This window comes from Rattus norvegicus, chromosome 6, assembly GCF_021556685.1.
Source record: "Rattus norvegicus strain SHRSP/BbbUtx chromosome 6, alternate assembly SHRSP_T2T, whole genome shotgun sequence".
Classification (NCBI taxonomy): domain Eukaryota; kingdom Metazoa; phylum Chordata; class Mammalia; order Rodentia; family Muridae; genus Rattus; species Rattus norvegicus.
The window spans coordinates 132359109-132369417 of NC_141539.1; the positions used below are offsets into that span (position 1 = coordinate 132359109).

Sequence of the window (10309 nt, forward strand, 5' to 3'; positions counted from 1 at the left end):
GTCTCTACCAGACTCCTTGGCCTCTGGCCAGAGGGAGTTGCTCATGTTCTAGAATGGCGCTCTCTCTCTCTCTCTCTCTCTCTCTCTCTCTCTCTCTCTCTCTCTCTCTGTAAGAGCATTTACTGCTCTAACCTATTTGCCTGTGTTAGGAAAGGAGTAGCATAGATCATTATTTCTTGAGAAGCTATTAAGCATCTTGAGCTTGGCAGGTACTTAGCTCGGTTATGTCAACCTTCTCCTACCATCCCCAACAAAGCGTCTTTCCAAGTTGGGTAGGACAGGAGAGCCTTCGAGGTGTGGGTACACAGCCCTCTCACTCCCCTGCCCACCACACCTTGGGCTGTATTCTTGTCCTGGGATCTCAGTCAGATTTAATAGTTGCAGAATCTGAACAAAGACCTCTCCCTCTTTTTGCAATGATTGAGGGAGAGCCTCAGGTGAAACCAAGAAGGCATTTGTCTTAGGGTTTCTGCAGCTGTGATAGAACACCACAAACAGCTTCTGGAGGAAAGGGCTTACTTCCGCTGACAGCTCTCAAGTCATACTTGATCGCTGATGGAAGTTAGGGCAGAAACTCAAGTCAGGAACCTGGACACAAGAATTGAAGTATAGACCATGGCTTTCTTATACAACCCAGGACCAATCACCCATGATTGTTGCTCTCCACAAAGGGCTGGATCCTCCTACATCAATCATTACTACTACTACTACTACTACTACTACTACTACTACTACTACTACTAATAATAATAATAATAATAATAAAGTACTCCATGCTTATTCACAAGTCAACCTGGAGGGGACATTTTCTCAACTGACTTCCCTCTTCCCAAATGACTCTAGCTTTTGTCAATTGAGTTGACCTAAAACTAGCCGACTCAGATTATGACTGGCAAGATAGAAATTTGGCTCGGCTCTGGGTAGCTCTGAAGCTTGTGCTGGCCCCAGCTCACATGATCTGGGTTTCATGGGGCAACGCAGTTCTACTGGCCACAAATCCCTGGAGTAACATGAAGCTGCGTGCCCCACAGCCCACTCAGGCAGCTGAGTCATGCTCCCGCCAGTCAGGAGAGAGCAAACCGAAGGTGTACTATGGCTGTGCTATGATTGCCTTGTTGTTTTTTTTTTTTTTTCAAACAAGTCCTTGCTATTGGCCTGTGGCCCTCAGAGGTAATGAATGTGTTTTCTTCATGTTAAGTCTGAGAGTCTACTGGGCACATAGAAATAGGACCACATCCCTGTGAAACAAGACTGGTTTGTCCTGAGTGAATGGCATGTGCTCATGAGAAGGTGATTCTAAGTTCTCTTCCCAGGTTTAAATACACACCAGCCATGGTCCTGGACACACAGAAGCTTACTGTCCACTTGAGGATCTGCACAGCACTCTATGAATGGCCCATATGGGACACAGTACTGAAGCACGTGTCAGGGGGCTATGGACAAACCTGTGTGCTCTTTAATTAAAGTGTTGAAGTTGAGCAGATGTATTACTTCAACTGGGTTGCGAGGTTCTTTAAATTAGTCAGGGGATGAAGGAAGAATTAAAGAGACTCTATGATCCCCTTAAACAGAGCTGAGAACAGGGTGGCAGAAGAGAGGACATAGGTTCTGTGGACTGAGTTTAGAATTCCAAGGAGGAAGGAGAAAACACTGAAGATTTCACTCTTTGGGAAATCGTTGTTCAGTGCAGGTGATGGGAGAGTGGGATTTTTAGGTATTTGATGTGTATTAATTAGGTATCCTTCAACCTTTGAAATTTCCTTAACAGACTGGATAAAACCCAAAGCACTTTCAGCTTTACTTTGGCTTCTAGAATGTTCTGTGCAGACATAAGTCTACATCCAGATAGTAGCACCCAAAGTCCTGGGAGTTATCTGGGCTGTACATGTAATATCTCCTTGACTTGGTCTCACTGCCTCTGTGCCCCCTGAAGTTCACATCTGTTGTAACTTAACCATGGGTGTCTTGTTGTCAGGAGGTGGGATGCTGGGAGGTGATTAAGTCAGGGGGCAGAACCCTCAAGGATGGAGAAAGTTGTCATTCTTCCTCCATGTGAAACAGATCTATGACCTCAGAGGCAGGTGCCCATCAAACATAGGCCATGACCCTGGACTCAAAGTAGAAACTCAATGGTTGTTGAACTCATGTTAAAGATGACACAGGACTTTAGGTGAGTAAGTAACATTTCCAAAGTCATACAGGCGGCTACTCTCAACTTCAAAATTTGACCTCTTTGGGCCGCCTCCAAATCACTTGGCCACACGCTGGAGATAGTCAGTGAGAGACTAAACAGGCAGCATCCTAGGAAGAATACAGAGGTGTTGAGGTCCAGTCTTTTGGGAGGTACTTGGAACCAGCTTTGGTAACTGAGAGCTGACAGAGCTCGTCGTGTAAGAAAACAGAGACCTGAGGCTCGGGTTGGCTTAGCACCTGAACCAAATGCCGGTCTCCCAGCTGCAACTTCAGAGGCGTCCAGGCTACCTTGGAGATGGACTGTGAGGGAAAGAGGGGAAAATCAAATTTGACTCACCTATTTCCCATAAAACCACTTTTAGACTTTTTCCAGACCAGCTGGGTCCTTTGCTCAAAGTTGTTTCATTTCAAGAATGAAGTTTGCTCTCTATGCTGTTTGCTCACGACTCTAAATGGCTGTTGATTCTGGGAGTGTGATCCTCTATCTCTGACTTGGAAGTACACGGACAGAGCCATGAGACCGACAGCGGGAGGATGTTCAGTCACCAGAGTTTCCCCTTCCCTACCTCCTGTGCTGTTGAGTCCAGAAGCCTGCACTTACCTCAGCCCCTGAGTATGTCACATGAGGAGTATATCACGTCTTCAAAATAAGCTTTCCTCACTTGTGATTAAAAAGCCGTAAGCAGGTAGAGCACAGAAAGCCAGCTGCATCCAGTCGTGATTCCATGTGATGCTGGGCTCATGTCCTCCTCCTCCCCAGCCTCAGCTGACACAGGAAATGACTAATTCTTGCCCTTGCCACCTCATAGGCTGCTTACGAAGATGAAATTAAATAATGAACACTCTCAGAGCTCTCTGTATTGTGAACACTGTGCGCATGCAAGCGGTTATTATTAATTACGGCTTGGTTTGGAGCGCCAAGCAGTTTCTCGAAGCTTAACTAATAATCACCTGAAGAACCAAGAGGGAAATATTTATAGAGGAGATGTTTGCTTTTCCTCGCACGAATTATCAATTGCTCTCATCTGGTGTTTCAATTAATAAGGTGTGTGTTTTTAATTGAAATAAGGTTAAGTCTTGGAAAGAATAATTGCAGAAGAACATGAATTATGGAATAAAAGAAACGCCAACCGCAGTGGGGAGGAAGCGGCTATCTGGAAGCAGGAAGATCCTGGGTGAATTCCTGAAGAAAGGACTCTGATTGCTTCTATTGTTAAGGCTGCGGGTTTTTTTCCCCCATGGGAGATAATCTTCACCCATTTTCATCTTCCTTGTCAGATTTTGTAGCTATTTCACATCGGAACACGTCACCACCGTGTCAGGGTCCTGAAGGATGCCAAGAGGAGCGGAGCTGACAGGGAGTTGTGCCAGGAGAGTCTGAGGAGGTCCTTGACCCCTGAAAGGTGGGATGACTGAGCTGAACCCCACAGGCAAGTCTTCAGAAGCCACACTGCCTACTCACTGTTTATGTCTGAAGGAACGAATTGTTTAAAGTCGCCATGTCTTCCTTCCTGTACCACATCTGCAGGCCCAAGAATATCTCACATCCCTAGAGAAAATCAAGGGGATTTTCATGATGATTCTCAGTCCCCATACTGATCATTCGTCCCATTTCCTATTTCCCAGACGGAAACTACCGGAAAACAAACAAACAAACACCCTCCCCTTTCCTTCCAACTTTGTGGTAGCAGGAAACACATTCATTCTTTTACTTGAGACCAATAAAAAAAAAGTCATATTATGTGGTTCAACGATTTTAAGTGTAGAGACATTGAACTAAAAGTAACAATCAACAAACACTTGCATATGCACACGCACATGCATACACACACACACACACACACACACACACACACACACACGCCACAGAGGTCCCTGAGTATAGGGGTGACACATAAGGGGATACTGAGATCAGTGACCTTCCTGATTTGAGCCCCCGAAGCTAGGGGGCTAGAGAGGCATGTTTGCTGAAGTAACTTACTTCATTATTCGTGTAATTAATAAACTTCTATGAAGAAAGTTTTCACAGAAGAACAAAGAAAGTACAGAGAGAGAATCTCTGAGAATTGCTAAATAGGTAAACATGGGACAGTTAGCACATCCATGGGAGGAAATGTCCGGGATGAGAACCTGAGACTGAAGGAACAATCCTTTGATGTTCTAGAAGAAAGTGTCTCTACCACACACAGTAGCAGTCCCGGGCTTCAGCAGAGAGCACCCCTGTCTCTACATCCAGGAAGATCTGACTTTAAACACTCTTTTGAAGTCTCCTTACTGAGGGAAAGACTCAAGCTGTTTCAAGTCATGCACCCAGATTCTGAAGCAAGCCTTAAATGTAATTCATTTAATTTATGGAAATGTGTGACCCAATGAGTTTGAACACATAATGCCTGGCATGCAATAAATTGTGACAAGCTTACAAAATTGTGGTAACTGTGAGACACTTGATCCATTACCACAGACTAGAATTCGAGACAAAAAGGCAGACTGCTAGAGACGAAAGCCCCAAGTTTAAACTTAAAAGTGCACTGAACATGACCAATGGACTGTTAGACAGTGCAGGGAAAAAAATGTCACCAGACATAGAGTCCAAGCAACAGATTGTCTCCTAAATAAAGCACAGGGAAAGAGAATGGGGGTAGGGGTGTAATCATGTCAGCCTAGCCTGTCGGTATGGGGTAGAAGGCCACAGTGATTCCCCAACACGCAATGAGCAAGACTTGTCAGCCCTACAGCTTAAAGCTAATGGTTCCTTCGAATGGGGAGTGCCCGCCACTCTGACTAGGCAGGCTCATTCACCTTGTTCATGAGGCTGCTTCAAGTGGCTCTCCAGTGCTGGGGCCGGGCTGCAGGTGCCTGAAAGCTCTGCTGAGGCTCTCTCTGCCAACATGAGGCTCTCCTCAGGATCCTCACAACATGGCAGCTGATTCCTTGCAGGGCCACATAGAAGGAGACTGAGAGTTAGAGGGAGGGAGGAAGGAATAAAGGAAGGGAGGGAAGGAGGGAGGGAGGGAGAGAGGGAGAGAGGGAAGAGGGAGGGAGAGACAGAGAGAGAACAAAACAGAAACCAGAAATGATAAGTCATCTGCCATACTATAATGGTTATCATCAACTGAGCAGAGCAGACCAGTAGAAAGGTTGTGAACAGCAAGAGGAAGCTCTCTCTCTCTCTCTCTCTCTCTCTCTCTCTCTCTCTCTCTCTCTCTCTCTCTCTCTCTCGTGCCCTGCTCCCCACAGGCCCAAAGAGATGGAGCCTAAAGGGAGGGGAGCCAGCAGCCATGACCAGAAATTTTAGAAACCATGAGCCAAGAGAGATCCTTCTTCCTTTAAACCATTCTCCTGGGCATCTGCTTGCCCACACACTCCTGAGTGCTTCACTATCTGTCTGCGCTCAGGCATCTTAGGACTGGTGACAATGAGGAATGTGGAGTACCAGGTAACATGGGTCCTTAAGCTTGCTGAGCCTTGGCCCCACCCACCAGGAGAGGCAAAGGGCAGAGGTCAAAGTTTAGCAGCAAGACAACCCCCCACACACTCCCTCCCCCTTCTCCCACAAGGGCTTTAAGGATGTTGAGTATCACTTCTCAGGACTTCCTCCATGCGACTTAGACTTTTCTAGTGAGGAGAAAGGAAACATTAATTTGAAGTAAAACCAAAAAGTAAATTGGAAAATAGCGTTCAATCATAAACTAGAAGCAATCGTGAAATGGGCAGCGTATTCCCTCTGTAAACGCGGGAAGTAGGGTTTTGGAAAATCTTCCTTCTGATACACAATTTACTTTCCTATGACGAAACACCAGACAGAAGTGAGTTCTGGGCAGAAGGGTTGGTTCACGCTCATGATTAGGGATAATAACCTTTTGGTTGGAGAGCATGGGGGAGGGGCACGAGGCAAATACTTGCTTTGCACCTGCACTCAGGGAACAGAGAGGAAGGGCCCTGCTGCTCAGCCTGTCTTCCCTTCCCCCTTTCAGTTTAGTCCAGGACTTCAACAGACAGGGTGGGACCCTCCACATTTGAAGTGCATCTTGCCTCCTCAGAGAAACCTTTCTGACAGCCTCCTCACAGATGTGCCCAGAGGTCTGTCTCAGGAGTGACTCCAAAACCAGGCAAGCTGAGAGAGGGGAGGTACTGTGCACACAGCAATCCCAATCTGTAAGCTTGAAAAGAGAGCCATCAAGCTTCTCACTCACTTACTGGTTGACCTTGACAATGCTCACCCTTTTACTTTCCTCTTTAGGCTCTGTAACTGTTGCGGTAAATATTAAGAATCTACCAACTCACACTAGTGCCGGCTCTGTTGGGGCCACGTGGCATCTCCCGGATATTTTTGATCTCAATCAGCAAAGTGTCTAGGCTCCCAATCTACTCTCCTGGCAATAGCTGCCCTCTTGTAACTCTCTTGCTGGGGACTCTGCTCACATTCCCGGCATCTGCCCCTAGTCACAACTCCCAGTAACCTGTTAAAATTGAAACTCGATAAGCTTATAATTTAGCAATCGGATTTACATCAGTAAATTCAAACTCCACAAAACATCTGCACAATAAACTCACAACCAATTGATAATGATATAAACTGCCTACCTAGATAAAACAAATTGTCCTATAAAAATCCATCCCTTGTGAAATATTCATAACTACCGTGGCCATTTAAGGCCACATGGATCTGGGTCTTCCTTCTCTACCTCAATCTTGGTTCTTCCTCTTCTTTTTCCTCTCTCCCACCTTACAAATCTCTGTCCCCACCCTACTCTTTAACTGCCCAATCACAGGCCTTGCCTTAACTTATGTCTGCCCTTCCCTGCATATAGACATCAACTACATGTAACTTTTTCATGTTTCATTGAAATAGGATTATTTTCTCCTACTACCTCTTCCCAACTACCCTCCTTCCTTCCCATGTGCCACAACTCTAGAGTTGAGAGCCTCTTGTCCTTGGTATGTGGTCATGTGTATATGTATTAACTTTTAAAACTTTATTATTTGGAAGAGAAATATATATGCATGTCATAGAATGTGTGTGGAGGTCAGAGGATAACTGTCATAGAATGTGTGTGGAGGTCAGAGGTTAACTGTCAAAGAATGTATGTGGAGGTCAGAGGACAACTGCATAGAGTCATTCTCTTCTTCAACTTTAACTTGGGATCCAGGAATAGAACTCAGGTTATCCCGCTTGGCAGTAAGCACCCTCATCGGCTGAGCCATCCTGCTAGCCTTGTTTGATTATTATACTTAGAAAGAGAGAGAAAGGCAAACGCATATACAGCAATGGAACACAAGTGATGGGTGATGGGTATCAGGAAGTTGGAGCTTGAATGGAGTGGGAATAGACTAGGAGATTTGCTGCCCTTGGCCCCACAGGTCAAGTTCCTTCTGGTTCTGACAGGCTACAACCCTCTTCCTTGACCCAGAATCCACCTCCGTTCACCCTTGGCAAGCTGAGATTAAGCATGCCATACCACAGAATTCTGTTCAAACCAAGCTAGAAGTTTCTCCTTATGCAGGCAGCAGGTGTTTAGCAAATGGGGAGCTTTGCTGTGGTCCCTGTCAAGTGCATGAGATATTCATCTTGAGGGAACTAAAGCCCAGGAGACAGGCAGGAAATTGTAACCCAAAGGGGGTCCAGAGGCCCCAGTCTCTCATGTGTGGGATTTCCCCACTATATTTTCTTGGAAACAAGTGATCAATGACAAGAAACGCCAAGGTCACCCGTGCTGCAGATACAGCAGCTGCGTTCCATTGGCAGGGGAGGGGAGGCGATGTGGAATGGGTCCTTTTTCATTCTGACTAATTTAATAGCTACCAGCCAACAGTTAGCAGTCTTCGTGGAGTTGCAGCACGTCAGGGCTCACGGTGGAGCACTAGGGCTCTCTACTACTCCGCAGCGGTCAGTTTGACTACCCAAGAGACATGTGGCAACGTCTTGAGGTGAGGTTGAGGCGGTACTAGCGTGGTACTAGCATGTAGCAGAGGAGGCCAAAATCCCTGCTAAGCTCCTGACATAATATGGAATTATATGTGTCTGTAAGAGGATGACATAATATGGAATTATATGTGTCTCTAAGGGGGTATGTGGGTGGCACCATTCCATGGACCGGGTTTCAGAATGAATAAGAGAGAGAAAGTGGTATGTGTCCCAGCTTTTACCTGTTTGCTTCCCCACCTCAGATGCACTGTGACCGGCTGCTTCCTATTCCCGCAACCATGATGTCCCCGTCAAGGATGGGTGGTACTTTCGGTGAGGCAAAGCAGCAAGCCCTTCTATAAGTTGTATTTGCCAGGCTTGTTGGTACAGCCACAGGGAAAGCGACTAAAGCAATTACCATGCTCTGGCTGTCAACTGTAGAGGTAGTCTGGGTTAGCCCCAAACCTACTTCGAATAGGATCTAGAGGAGACACCCCCAGTAACCCACCCCTTCCGGTAAGCCTGCAGCATTCTCTGCCCCCACCATTCACCCTGTTACGAAACACACTGGCTTGAAAACCAATCCCTAAATTGCTCTGTCCTTCAGGTGGATGGAATGCCTTCTACCCATCCATCATACATGGCTTGGATATGACATATCACCCCACAATCTCCTACGCCGAAGTATGAAACACCAACTGATGGATCCAAAGAGGCCATTGGATCTGGAAGCACCAGACATCGTCAACAAAGTAATTAACCCCTGAGTTCATAGCCTGCTGGCTGTTGGTGAGAGTGAGCTGGTTGAAGCTCCTGCCATCATCATGCCAACACCACCGTCTTTGAAGGGCCAGGCTTGTCCCGCCCTTGGCTCCTCCTCCTGTCCTCCCTGTGAGCTGAGCTGCCCTGCTGTACCTCATGCTCCTGCCTCACCCCAGCCCAAAGACAATGAAAACCTGTAAACCCGTGAGCCAAAATAAATTCTTCCTCCTTTAAACTGCCTGGGACTTTCGTTGTAGAAATGGACGCTGATGAACGCTGCTCCCTGCTCCTGCCAGAGCCTTTTTCCGTCTGTTCCTTTGAAATTTTTACCCATCTTAATTAGACTCCTCTTATCTGTGCTTAATTTTCTTCAGTTTATTAAATGCCTTCCACTTCTCAACATAGGCTTTTATCTCAAATCCTTCATTGTCCTAGCCATCGCGATCCGCCCTTGTTGAGTCCTCCAGTGGGGCGGACTCTGCGAAGCCCCTTTCTCCTGTCTCCTGGCTTCCCTCTGTTATTAAAATGCAGGTTTCCTCAAGATGGAGGCACAAGCCATTATTTTTCAATATTAATGTTATTGTTTTTTCTGAGCTGCTGTTGTTCCGTAATTCAAGGACCCCTTGTCGAATCCCATATGTAGCGTGTTTATTAGATGTAATATTTTATCTCTCGGACTCCTTGCCTGACACCATCATTTCCTTCTTATTTCAATAAAAATGATCTCCCTGCTTGCGATTCTGACAGGAGCTAATGGTTTTCTTTATCACAAGAGAAAGTAAGAGTGGGACCATGCTAAAAGACAAAATGAACTGTATATATTTGTGCCTTAATTCAATTTACAACGTAAACTCCCATCCTAATAAAGTAACTTCCATAGCATCTCAGGTAACAAAAAAAAAAGCCACAATAAAAAGTCTTCAAATTTTTCTGCATTTGCCAATGGTGGATTTGAAAACTATTATCTAGGCGCAAGCTCATGGGAAGAGGAGGCGGCCACAGAAGGGCAAATGCTCTCAGGGTCCCTAATGTCTTTTTTCTTTTCGGTGTGTGTGAGGGTAGAGGTTTGGAATGCCGCATTTTAATCAAGTGTAAATAGAGGCTGATGCTCTCATCACCAACAGAAATGCAACACTGGATGTTTGCTGAGAATTTAAGTTATTAGAAAAATTGCATATTTGGAACGTGATGAAAATTCTTAGAGGGAACTGAACTGAGAGTATTATAGTTAATGTCAATCAACTGAGAAACTAAGACAACATTTAATGAACACTGTCTGTGGGTCTAAATTGTCTCAGGAACCGTCTAAGCACCTTCAAATACCACGTACCAATTAAAACAGGAAAGGAAAAAAAAAACTTTCAAAAGCGCTACCTGACCACAGTGTACAGATGAAGATACTTCTAACGTTTGAATTCCTTTCAACTACTGCATTTTGAATTGGCTATA

The 10309-nt window shown here is 45.6% G+C and overlaps 1 long non-coding RNA gene across 1 annotated transcript; it reads left to right on the forward strand.

The window, feature by feature from the left end:
* Window positions 1-7781: 7781 nt before the first annotated feature.
* Window positions 7782-9794, forward strand: LOC148005458 (uncharacterized). The gene is made up of 3 exons (XR_015623515.1): window positions 7782-8121; window positions 8362-8614; window positions 8706-9794. It is a non-coding gene; the product is annotated as an uncharacterized LOC148005458 (long non-coding RNA).
* Window positions 9795-10309: the final 515 nt, after the last annotated feature.